This window comes from Melospiza georgiana, chromosome 7, assembly GCF_028018845.1.
Source record: "Melospiza georgiana isolate bMelGeo1 chromosome 7, bMelGeo1.pri, whole genome shotgun sequence".
Taxonomy (NCBI): Eukaryota; Metazoa; Chordata; class Aves; order Passeriformes; family Passerellidae; genus Melospiza; species Melospiza georgiana.
Window position 1 is genome coordinate 36298146 of NC_080436.1, and position 12319 is coordinate 36310464.

A 12319-nucleotide genomic window follows, 5' to 3' on the forward strand; every position below is an offset into this window, starting at 1 on the left:
AACATGGATTTCTTTTAAAAAATAGAAGTTTGAGGTAATTATGGGTGCTGCATCACTGTCTTTTCCTCACAGTAGGTTCCTCAGGTACAATTTTACATGTCTCTCAGCTTTCTTCTCCACAATGGAAAAGAAACATTTCCCTTGACTGTGCCTGAAATTTGTCAGCTCTTTACTGTCATGCAAAAATAAAGTTGAAAAAAGTAAAACCTCCCTAAAGAATCTCACAGTAATTTTTATACACTCAAAATTATAAGCTTGCTGGCAGCTAAAATGTAGCCACAAATGCAGCTGAGTCACAGAAAAAAAACAGAATAAACACACCGTGATTTATGGCTTTATGATTTACCCCAGAAAAGCCACTGGGCTGTCTGGATGGCTGCAATTTTCTCTTCCTTTCTCGACTTGGATTGCTCCCAATTAGAGTAAACTATTTTAAGCCCTTTGAAAACTAATTCTAAAAAAAAAAAAAAATAAAAATAAATAAATAAATAAAGCAACTGTAGGATGCAGACAGGAGAAGATAAAGCTGTTTGACTGTAAGAAAAGGAGCTGAACAGTGCTCAGTGATGGGGCAGTGACTCAGGAGGGCCAGGCTCTGTGAGCTGGTTCCTAGCTGCAGCACTGCATCATCCAGGCTCAGCTGTGAACTCTGCTCCATCCCCACCGACCTGTGCAGGCTGTGAGGAGCTTTGAGAACTGATCAGATCCTGCAGCTCCTCCATCTGCAGCTCTCCCCTGCTGAGCCCTTTGTCCTGACAGCCCCAGGAGGGTTTTCCAAGGGGCAGCAGCAGCAGCAGATCCCTGTGCTCCCGCTCCTGCCTGTGGCTGCATTACGGATGCTGGACCTGTAACCACGGCGTGCTCTCATCTTTCTGGGGGCTGCTCCTGACAGCAGCGTGCCAAAAAACAGAGCACAGGCCTACGAGGTCAAGGAATATAATATGCATCATTTCAACCTATCATCAGCTCAAAAAAAAAAAACACAAAAAAAAAAAAAAAAAAAAAAAAAAAAGCACCAACCACCAAGACTCTTTTTCTTTAAGGACCTTCCCTGACCCTTTTTTAGAGGTATCAGCAGTGTTTATTGATAGCTTGGAATCCTGAAAATGATTATGTAATATGGATATGTGGAATATGAAACTTGGATTAGTCAAAGTTGAAGTTCTTCTGGCTTATTAAGGGACATTTATCTATTTCATGTTTCCAGCTCTTGTAGGAAAATACAAAATGTTTAAAACAAAAGTTTAAATCCACATACATGCCTAACCAATTAGCACCACACTTCACAGAAATGTTAAATTAGCCAAGTCCTTCTTCCAGCACCCCTTTTTGTGGCAGTGCTGTGAAATGACTTATTTTAATTTTCTTGCTCATCTGCACCACCACTGTGAGCTGTGCTGGTAAACAAGCAAAGGAACAGCCCAAAGGCTGCCCTGTGTCCAAGCTCAGCAACAGGACTGTGCTTTCTCCTTCACAATCAGAATGGAAATAAAAAATGGCCCCATCTTCCCCACAGCTCTGCATCCTTCCTTGCATATACATGAATTCACTTTCCCTCTAGCTATCTCCCATTTTTCCTTTTTGGTGACTCAACCCCAACAACCCAATCTGAAAACTGGAGGAGAAATTCCCTTTTATCTTAAAAAAAAAAACCAAAAAAGTACCAGTAGGATTTTTTCCAATATGGGGATATTCAGCAGTGTGGAGAGGGTACGACATAGTAATTCCTGTCAACAACAGCAGATGTGTTTCTAGCAGAAAAGACTGGCTGGATATTTATTTATTGACATTTTGGATGACTGAACATTGTTATCTTTTGATCGTAATTATCATTTATACAATTTTTCTATTTGAATGAAGATCAAGAACCTTCTCTGACCCTTTTTAGAGGTATTAGCAGTGTTTATTGATAGCTGGGAATCCTGAATATGATTATGAAATATGGAAATGTGGAATATGAAACTTCAGCTGAATTAATACGGCCCAACAACAACTAAATAGCAAAGAACTCCTGGTTCATGTCAGTATAAAACACTTGCAGAAAGGAAATAAGCACATAGCTAAATCCATACCAAATTACCAATTTATAACAACTTAAACCCTCAACGCATCAACTATTCCTGCAGAATACATTCCTAAACTCCTGCTCCAGACTCTATGAAATGCTTCCAGGGAATGCAGGACTTTTCTCTGTCACACAGCCTTGGGCCAGTTGTGGACAGGTAATTCACAACTTGCTGTTCCTCTGGCCTGGGCACAGCAAGCCTGGCTGGAAGGCCACAGAAAATAACTTCAAGGACCAGCATTTAATGCACACGGACAGAGAAGGAATCATCCATCACTTAAATTGTTCCAAAACCCATCCTGCCCCTTAGGCTGGAGACAGTGGCTTGTTCCTGAGAGCAAATTCAAAGATCAGGGTTCTTGACATGGTAGATTAGGCTCTCCTTGCACGCATTTTGCTTGCTGTGTAATTTGGTCATTAACAATCTTTGTGCCACTTCCAGATAAGAATGTCTCTAATGTCTTTTAAAGGCAGCAATTTTTTTCTCCTGCAATAAAAACTTTTACAGGCGATTTTTTTAAAGCACAAAAATTTTCTTGCTGCTAGTATTAGAAATATATTAATTATTTAAGTGAAATAAATGCATCTGTTAATGTGTTTAATTAAGCATACAAAGCTCTTTATTTGATGTTATTTGTATTTAAAATTTCCTGTTTTCCCTGAAGTATTTATTATCCAAGGCATGATTTTTCTAATCTTAGACATACTCTGGAACTGAAGTGCTATTTTATATCAGCATTTCTCAGCTGCTTTTATCATGAATAAATATATTACAAACCATGTTAATGAGCTGTTTAGTATTCATATATTAGACTTTTCCTCATTTTATACGGAAATAGCTCTATAAAAATTCTAAGAATACTAGTTTTATGTGCACGATAATGATGAGATTCAAAGCAAATAAGGAGGAGAAAATCTGTGGTGGCAGTGAATATGAAATGGATTAGTGCATCACCAATGTGCTTTACATTGGTGTAAAATTATTAGGCACGTAATTAAGTAGGATCAATGGTACTGTTTGTTTTGGGGATAATGTTTTAGCTATTTTAGATGTGTCATCTTTAAGAATTTCATTTCACACCTTAATGATCTTTTTGTAATTTCCTGTTCCTGCCATGAAGTCACACAGTCAGGGCAGGCAGGACATCCCCTGCAAATCAAGGAGTGACTTGGGTGGGAGGCCAGGCCAAAGCCACCGTGCAGGAAGGTGAGAAGAAGGCAAATTAATAATTTTGTAAACACAAAGGTAGTTCATTTCAACTGGCCTCATCATCAGGCACGTTCAAATCCCTGGGATTGTTAGCAGGAAAGAGGTTTTGTGGTTACTTGCAGAATCTGCTGCTTTGACCTGGCTGACCTCAGAGACATTTCCAGTGCAGCCAAAAAGAAATGAGACTTGGTGTTAGAGGAGCCTAATGAGTCAAACCACAGCCTCCAGCACACTTACAACTGCAAACAGAAATTTAAAAAATTAATAATAAAAATTCAAAAACACAGCTTTGGGTAAAGAGGAAAGAGAGAGAGAAGATTATTCTCTGTCTTGGACAGAGAACTTAATACTGGTTACTGAATAAAACCCCAACTGTGAAAACAAGGCTGTTACTAAACTGAATTGTCTCACTTCAAACTTGGAATTACAAATCAATAGAACAAAGTATTTGTTGTTATGGAAAACAGAGTGTCTGAACACATTCCCTTACTAATTTTAGATGCTGGACAAAGCAGGGGCTGGCACTGTGGCCCCAGCTCATGTCCCCCTGCATGTGACTGCCCAGCAGAGCCAGGGATGGCAGCAGCTGGGACTGAAGAGGGTTAGGAAGGTGGAGACAAATCCATTGAAAGGCAAAATGACAATAGCTGCTATTTTTTCTATGGAAATTCAGTCAGATTTCAGTAGACAATAATGTGTTTTTCACTTTGTTATCGAACCAAACAGGTGTTATACCATATAACTGCTCTCTTCATAGCAGAGCAGATATCCATTATTTATGCTATTCATTATTTGTACCTGGGTTTTGGTACCTGAGCTCATTGGCTTCAGGTTACACAGCACGCTTGTAAATGAAGTTACATCTTGCAAAAAAGAAGAGAACCACCTTAGACAACTTTAGTCTAAATAGTTTTTTTAAAATGGCCTCAAAGATCAATAGCCTGGTGTAAAAGCAGAGAAAAAAAATAAGACTGAGTTAGAAAATGCCATCCCAATATCCTCCCCAGCCTGAGCACAAGGGCAGCAAGAGACACTTCTTGCAGCTCTGGTCCACTTATGAATGCTTAACAAGTGAAGGAAGAAGATGAAAAACTTCAGAGGTAATTTTATTTTACTATGAAAAAACAGGTTTCTCCCCCCCCCCCAGGTTTTGTTACAACAGTTAAATAATGAAAAAAAGTTGCCACATCCTTACTCTGAAATAACTCATGTTAGTGCATATCTGCCATTAACAGCTATACCTGAGCCTTTAACGAGGTGATAAATGGCAGATGGTAAAAATTAATTTAGCATTCTCTGTGAGGAAGTATAAACACAAACTTGGGTCCAGTCCTACAAATGGCTGCTCTCATGAGTAAAACTAACTTGAAATTACCTCATAGTGGGCATATTCCAAGTTTTACACACAGTTTAAGACCCATTTCTGAGGGCACAGCTCACAGTCTTCCAGAGTGGTTGCACATGCTTTGGATAATGTGACATGAAGCTGTTTAGCAATACAGATTTGAAAATGTTTCCTCTGGCACAGTTAAAATTCCCCAAAAACTACCTGGGCATGAGTAACAGCTGCTAAAACATGGACTCTCTGGATTAGACCTGTACATTTGTAAGTTAACATATGGAATTAAATACTTATTAAACCTCAATTTGTTTGAAATTAGTTTTTATCTTTTCCTTTTCTGCTTTATTAAGTTCCACTCCTCTGTCATAGTTATGCACTGCTCTTTGTGAGCAGAGTTTTGGTCTTTCTTCATCCATGGCAAAGTGCCCTCTTTGCTGACTAAAATTACTGTGCATGCCATCAATACAAACATATACAAACTCTTACTTTAAATCACAGCCCTATTTTCAAAAAAAGCAATTTTACTTTTCTTCCAGAAATTCATCTGCTTTGCTAATGAGAGTTGTGTTCATCGGTAATTTTGAAGGAGAAGGAAAATGATCATTACCCAGGCAATTTCAAGTGACAAATAAGAAATCCATCCAGCCCTCTATTTAAGTCCATGACATTTCTCCCAGTGTAGGATCTACAGGCCAGATGCATCATTATAATTATAAACATCTGTAATGAGCCTCAGTGCAATTGGGTGAAGTAGCATCACCTCAGATAAAAACCTTTCAACAAGCCATTTCATCCCCAAGATTGCTGTAATTTCTAAATCCCTGTGTTATCAAAAATTACCTTTTGATGTCAGCAGAGCCAAGAAGGGGTTTGATGAAGCTATATTCTTATGTTTTCTCCTAAATATGTTTCTACATTTTGTCAATGTCTATTGATTAGACATTGCTGTGATGCAGCAATTTCTCCACTTCCCTTATACCAGAGCTGTTCCTGGCAGAGAAAGCCTAAATGACAGCCTAAAAATCAACACTCTCACAATCAGCTCTGGGATTTGGCTGAATTATCCTGCAAAAGGTGCATTCCTCATTTCCCAAAATATTCTCTCTTCCTGATGTTGACTCTAGAACAACAGCATCACAGGACAGCAAGGCACAAAGGACTGTTGATGGGATGAAAAACTGAGACAGAAAATGAATGAGTAGGTATGAATATCAGCAAAATTGATGAGACCTATGAGAGGGGAAAGGGAACCTGTTGATGATGATGAGAGAGGAAAAATAAAGGAACATGGAAAATGAAAAATAGTTCTCATTGCAGTTTTAATAGTTTGTCAGCAGAACTACGAAAAAAAAAGCAAGGAAAGTGTGAAAGTAATGAATAAAGCAAGAGCAAGGATTAGGGAGAAACAAAATACTGTGTGAAAATGCAGTGCTACAGTGAAAGGGCTCAGCTGATGTACAGAAGGCCTTGAGAGATTTGCAAGGACATAAATATGAAAGAGGAGAAAAGAAAATTCAAAAAAAAAAAAAAACTGTTGTTAAATAGAAGACAAATTAAATGGATTGTAAATAAATGTGCATAGAAATGGGGACCAAAATATCATAAAGGATTTGTGAAAAAAGCCCAAACACCCCCCCTCACATCTCTGCTCCCTCACTTGCCTAAAAACCAGTTCCTAGCCCTTTTGGGGACATTTTTCTGCCCCAGTGTAAGTCAGAGGTGCAGTTCTGTGATGCACAGGGCTCCTGTTGAGCTCAGACACATCTCTGCTGTGGGAGCAGAGCACAGCCCCTGTACCTGACAGACAGACACACTCAAACCATGCCTCACACTGAACAAGGCTCTCACTTGTGGCCAAATGCTGTCAGGGAGTCAATCCTTAGAAAGAAAAACTAAAGCCATTAGGCTCAGCTTAACACCAGCACAACCTCAGCAAAGACAGATTGTACCACATCTTTCCATCTCTTCTCTCCCCATGGGCAATTCTTTACTCAGGTTTCTCTTTGGGGGTATAATTTATAGCTCAAGTATGAAACTAAAATTGTTTTTAAGTTTTTTAGCCAAAAACAAAGTCTTCCTCAAAGTATGAATTACTTTTATAGGTTTTTCAAAAGATTATTCTTTTAATTTTCTCGTCTTATGAGTATATATCACATTAGGTCTGCCTCTGTGTAGGAATTGCAATTTTAGCAAGCAATTAATCCATAAATGAGCTGTTGCAGAGTTTTAGGTATTGGGTATCACCCTTCAAAGGCTCTGTGCTGGCCTTGGATTACATCTCCATGTTTCCACAGAGCTCAAAAGAAGCTCATTTTGCCAGCAGCCATTTAATTGAATTTCCCATAAATCACTTTGGAAAATCACGCTCAGGATAATCAGGCACAGACAAGAAAAGGAGGTAGTACTTCTAATAACTGTGTCACTGAGAGATACAATGACCTTTACATCCTTCAGCACTGAACTTCTTGTTGCTTACTTAATTCCAAAGGAAAATACACAGCCACAGAAATTACACTTATTTGATCCTGGACCTCTTGCCAGGGCTGCTGAGTTTCTGTGCAATCACAGGTCTATGATTCCTCCCCATGTGGTTCTCATCTTTGACACAGAGTAGAAAAGTTGTGGCTTTGACATCATCAACCCCCCAAATTCATAATTCAAGATTTTGAATATTCTTCACCATGTGCAAAGACAAAATGAAATCTAATTTTGTGCATTATGCTGCATTTTGTGTGCTCAGATGGTGACAAACTTGAGCACTTTGCTGAACAGAACTAAATATCTTGTATAAAGTTACTCTCTTACTATGCACTGAAAGCATTTAAAAAAAACAAAGGAACTCTTCTTTTTTAAACACTTTGTGCACACACAAATATTCTGCTATATATTTACAAGGCAAAAATCATTCCTGGCTCACCTTACTAAAAGCATTTCACTACAGTAGGAGTTAATGTAACAGTTTATATTTGAAGGTATAAATAACTGTTTAAATATCTGCATATGTAACACACCAACTTCAGAATGATAATAAAATTCAGTCTTCAACTATTTCAAAAGTAATTATATTTGGTTGGAACAATAATTATATTTGTGTGTTTGGACTATGCAAAGGACAATGTTAAAGAACTTTCAGACTGGAAACGAAAGTGAAATGAATACACAGAATAGAAAATAAAGTAGGAAGAAAAAAAACAAAAACAACAAAGCACAAAATGTAAATGAGCATTTTTAGTCTTTAAAATGCTTTAAAGAAAATTAGCAGAAGCAAGTAATTCTATTCCCTACCAAATTCCAATGTATACCCAAGTGTAGAAGGACTTTTGAAAAACAATTACATTAAAAAATTGCTTTTTACTCAGAAAGCTGAAATTGTAGCCCCTTGCTTAATGAAGCTACTGGGGCCAAGCTGTTGCCAGCCCTTTAGAGCTCAGGCAGCAGAGCCTGACTCACCAGGAATGGGAATCTCTACATTTCTGACTCAAGTTGCACAGACTCACACCTTGCTCTTCCAAGATCCTTATGTTCAGTCTGGTGTAAATTTTAGTTCTCACGGTGTTACCTGACACTGCCTAATCCCACCAAGTATTTAAAGTCACTCTCGCTGAAAAAAAAAAAAGTGAATTTATGTAGAAAAGGCAAATGCTGTATCTCAGTGACGGGACAACGAGCTCATGCCTCAGAAGTAGCATCAGAGCCCACTGGGAAATTATAAAAAGGAATTGCCTCTAAATGTTCTCTGGAGTCTCAACAGCTCTGCCTATACGCTGCCTGTGGCAGGAAGAAAATACATCAGAAGCATCAAAGTTATCCCCTGGCCCCAGGCAAGGGCTCCCAGCAGCCAAAGATGGGGAGCCCAGAGGGAAAAGGAGCAGAATCAGTGCAGAGAAAGGCAGGAACATCCTCCGTAAATGATCCCCTCAGGATGGCAGCTGGGCATCATCAGGAGCAGCCCCAAACGCCCCAGAGGAACAGGCTGAGCTCCTCCACACTGATGGCAGAGCAGGGTTTGTCTCACTGGGGCGCTCTGGGCACCCTTCCCAAAGGGCTTGGAGCACCCATCCTTTCCAGACTGTTTGCTCCAATACCCCATTAACTATCAGAGCATCAGCAATCCCATCACACCAGCAAAACCACATTTCCTGGAAGGGCTCAGCTCTCTGGCTTTCCAAATGATGGAGTAAGGAGAAAATGAGGTCAAAAGCTGAAGCCCAGGTCACAGGCACTGAGATGTTTTCCAGGGGCCAACAGCAAATTCCCTGATGGGATGAAGCCAGCAGCCCTTACAGGACATGTGCCAGTAAATAGGATGGCAAAGGCTCGGCCAGAATAAAAATGTCTTTATAAGTCTTTTCTTTACCAGAGTTCACCAAGAACAAGAAGCGCAAGCAGAGCCTCAGTGGGAAGTGTGTTTTGTTTCAGGTCTGCAAAAATAGTATCAGGAAGGTTAATATTCCTTCAAAACATTCATCTTGTTCTGTCAGAAACACTTCTCACTAGCTAACATAAAAGCTGGCAATATTGTATTGCTGCATTAAGCATTTAACTTAATTTTATGTAAACTAGCAGCAGTTGGATAAAATTTGTTGACATTTGTCATTTTGCTGTGGTTCATTTCCTACAACAGCTTCAGAAGTTCTGCACTACTGATAGGAACAATCCTGATGCAGAGAAAAAAAGGGAGTACCCATTCATCATCTCAAATCAGATTAAATTAATATCTGTCCAGTAACATGTTCAAATATCTTGCTGAAAAATAGGTGTAAAGAGGTATTTTATATAGCAGATTCCTTATTCCACAGTAACTACACAGACCAAAATAATAAAGAGTGAAAACACAAGATCACATTTTCCCCTCATGTCCAGCGTTTTCCTCATTTACCTTCAGCAGCTTTATGGCAGTGCACCTTCAATGAATGCACATTATTTATTGAGCTGGGATTTTCCAGAGCTACTAAAGAGTGGATTGGGATCCCAGCTTCTATTGAATTTCAATGAATCTACTCATAAAAGAATTAGGAGCTTTAGGAAATTTTATCTTTATTGTTTCATACCACAAGAGCAACATTGCATCCAATTATCTCTTCCTTTGCTGGTAAAAGAACTACAACAGAGGTACCCAATTAACAATTTTTAAGCTTCTGAAACTAGTCTCCCATAATTAGCATCCAGAGAATGAAAGACACACTTTTAGCAACCAAAGTGAGTCTCAAGCTTTTAAACAAGGCACTTCTGGATTGCTGTATCTCTTTTGCTCCTCCAACTTCAGTTTAATCATGATTATAGACACTGACATTCCCTAAAATCCCAGAGGAAGATAATTATCAGAAATACTTTCAACATTCAGCAATAAGGGTACATCTACTCAAACTACCAGAGACAGGGAGCATTCAAATTTGATGATTTATTAATGGCAACCAGAGTTGTTTCAATGCAGGGCCAGTCAGCCACAAATAAATTGTGTGGGTGGAAGGTATGCAAACAGTACTTGGATAACATTTAGGAAAGCTCAAATACCAGAGCAACAGTGTCAGGATCACAAACAAAGGGCAGCTGAGGACAACAGGAGAGACAGGAGTTGCAGTCTGGCTGTGAGGAGTGAAATGATTTCAGGATTTTGTTGCTGCTAAAATAAATGAGCATCAAGCACTTTGGGACTTGGCAGTTCCTTTTAGAGTGCTGCTCTGTTAATGGGAGATATCTGATATTGTAGGGTTTTATTCCCTCTGGGGTATTCATGGCATTCAAGCAGAATTTGGGGTCATAGATGGGGGAAGCTGTTGTGCCACAGATGAGTATGAAAGGAGCTCAGGGGAACCTCATTCCAGACCTCGTGTCTCGTCACAGGGCAGCTGTCAGGTACTGTTATAGCATCTTTCTCTTCTCCATGGCTGAGAGACAGCAAACAGCCTTCGCTGGAGCTGCTGCACCCAGCATTACAGTACCCAAACACAATCAGTGTGCTCAGCTTCAAAAAGAAGCTGTAGGAAATAAGCAACTTCTCTCCCTGCTCCTTTGTTTCACCTCGCCCTGGCAGAATGCATTCTGACAGAGAGATGTTGGTGAGCTCAGATTTGAAAATAACATGCAAGCCAGATGAGTTCTGAAGCTGCAAACTCACAGAAAAAGCCTTAAGTACTAAATGGAAGCAGTAATTTGCCAGTGCAACTTTTAGATCTCAGCTCTGTTAGCAGGAGGCTGAGGAGAAAAGCAGGTAATAGCACATCACATCAAATATTTGTCTGGTTTCAGAAACCACAGTATTCCTTGGACATGGCTTACTTAGGATGATGATGTTATTGAGAGGTACAATTGTGGAATACAAAACACACATAAAAAACATGTTTTAAAGTGGATCTTTAAAATACAACAAAATTAGTGAAGTTCTCTACTTACAGTTGCTGAGATGGGCAAACACTTACAGCTTAAGACCAACACTAATGGTAAATGGTAAAATACGCCAAAAAAATCCAATCAAAACACGAAAAATAAACAACCAAAAAAGCCTCAAAAAACACCACTTAAATCATTCCCAAGAAAATGAGTACTGCATTGATGTTTATAAGTGGTAACTGCCTAGAGCACACAGTAGTGCAGTCAGTTAATGATACAAACATACAAATTGTTGTCAATGTTATGTTTTTAAACTCTTTTTTTCAACAATGGATTTGAGTTTTGTAATTTTCCCCCCAAAATCACATGTCAGGTGAGTCTGCAGCTAGCTATTTTTATTTTTCCTTTTAACAGAGCCCTGCCTCTGAACATTTGCATCAACCTCCAGATTCGCTATCTGTAAAGCCAAACTGTCTGGCCAGATTCTGGGCTGTCTGATAAAGTTCTATTGATTTTCAGTGAGCTTGCTGATTTAGCCTACTGAAGAACCCAGCATCATCTGATTAGGTTGAGTAAATTGATTTTTGAATCCTGACTATTTGCAAAAAAACCCATGAACAACCGAGAGACCACCCAAGAAGGCATAAAAATGACTTGGTCAAGAGTTTTATTAATACATTTTATATTCTTCAAAAATCAATTTTCTCATGAACAACTCCGGGACAGAAAAGCAACAGAATTTGTTCACTAAGTTATTCATTATAGATTACTGAGGTACCATGGTACTGTAAAAAACAGCATCTTCAGAGAGCAGAAAGAACTACAGCTGCTAAGAAATGGACTGGAACACAAGTGTAGGTGCTGTAGGAGCTCACTTGTGATTTTAGCAAGCTGTTTGTGAGGCCATTTAGAGGAAGGTGGGAAGTAGAAGGGGAACAGACTGGTGCTGGAAGCTTTCTGCTGCCTGAGAAGAACACACAGGCAGAGCCAGGACTCCCCCAGCACATCCCTGGTAGCTCGAAGAAATTGTATTTGCACAGAGCCCTGGCAAAGCTTTTGCCAACAGACACTGAATTTAACAACAAATAAGGATGTCACCATTTCCCCCTTTTCTGTCCCATCCTACATCTCCTTACAAACACTAATAACCCACTAGATTGTGGGATTTCAAGACAGTTCCTGAGGCAATTAGTTGGTACAGGCATATCATGTGCTTTAACATGATATTTTCAGGTTCCATTGCAAAACTTGGTTAAAACACCACCAGCAGATTTCTCACAAAGATATTTAGTTCCTGGATGTTTTCTGTAAATAGATGCTTGAGTGATGAGACTAATAAGACTTCTCATATTCTCACCATGGGAAAAGCTGC

General features: G+C 39.3%; 1 protein-coding gene across 1 annotated transcript in view; it reads right to left on the minus strand.

Annotated features, from left to right (window-relative positions):
• Nucleotides 1–12319, minus strand: part of LRP1B (LDL receptor related protein 1B) — a 642008-nt gene that overhangs the window by 463059 nt on the left and 166630 nt on the right. The gene's annotated exons all lie outside the window — the stretch shown is intronic.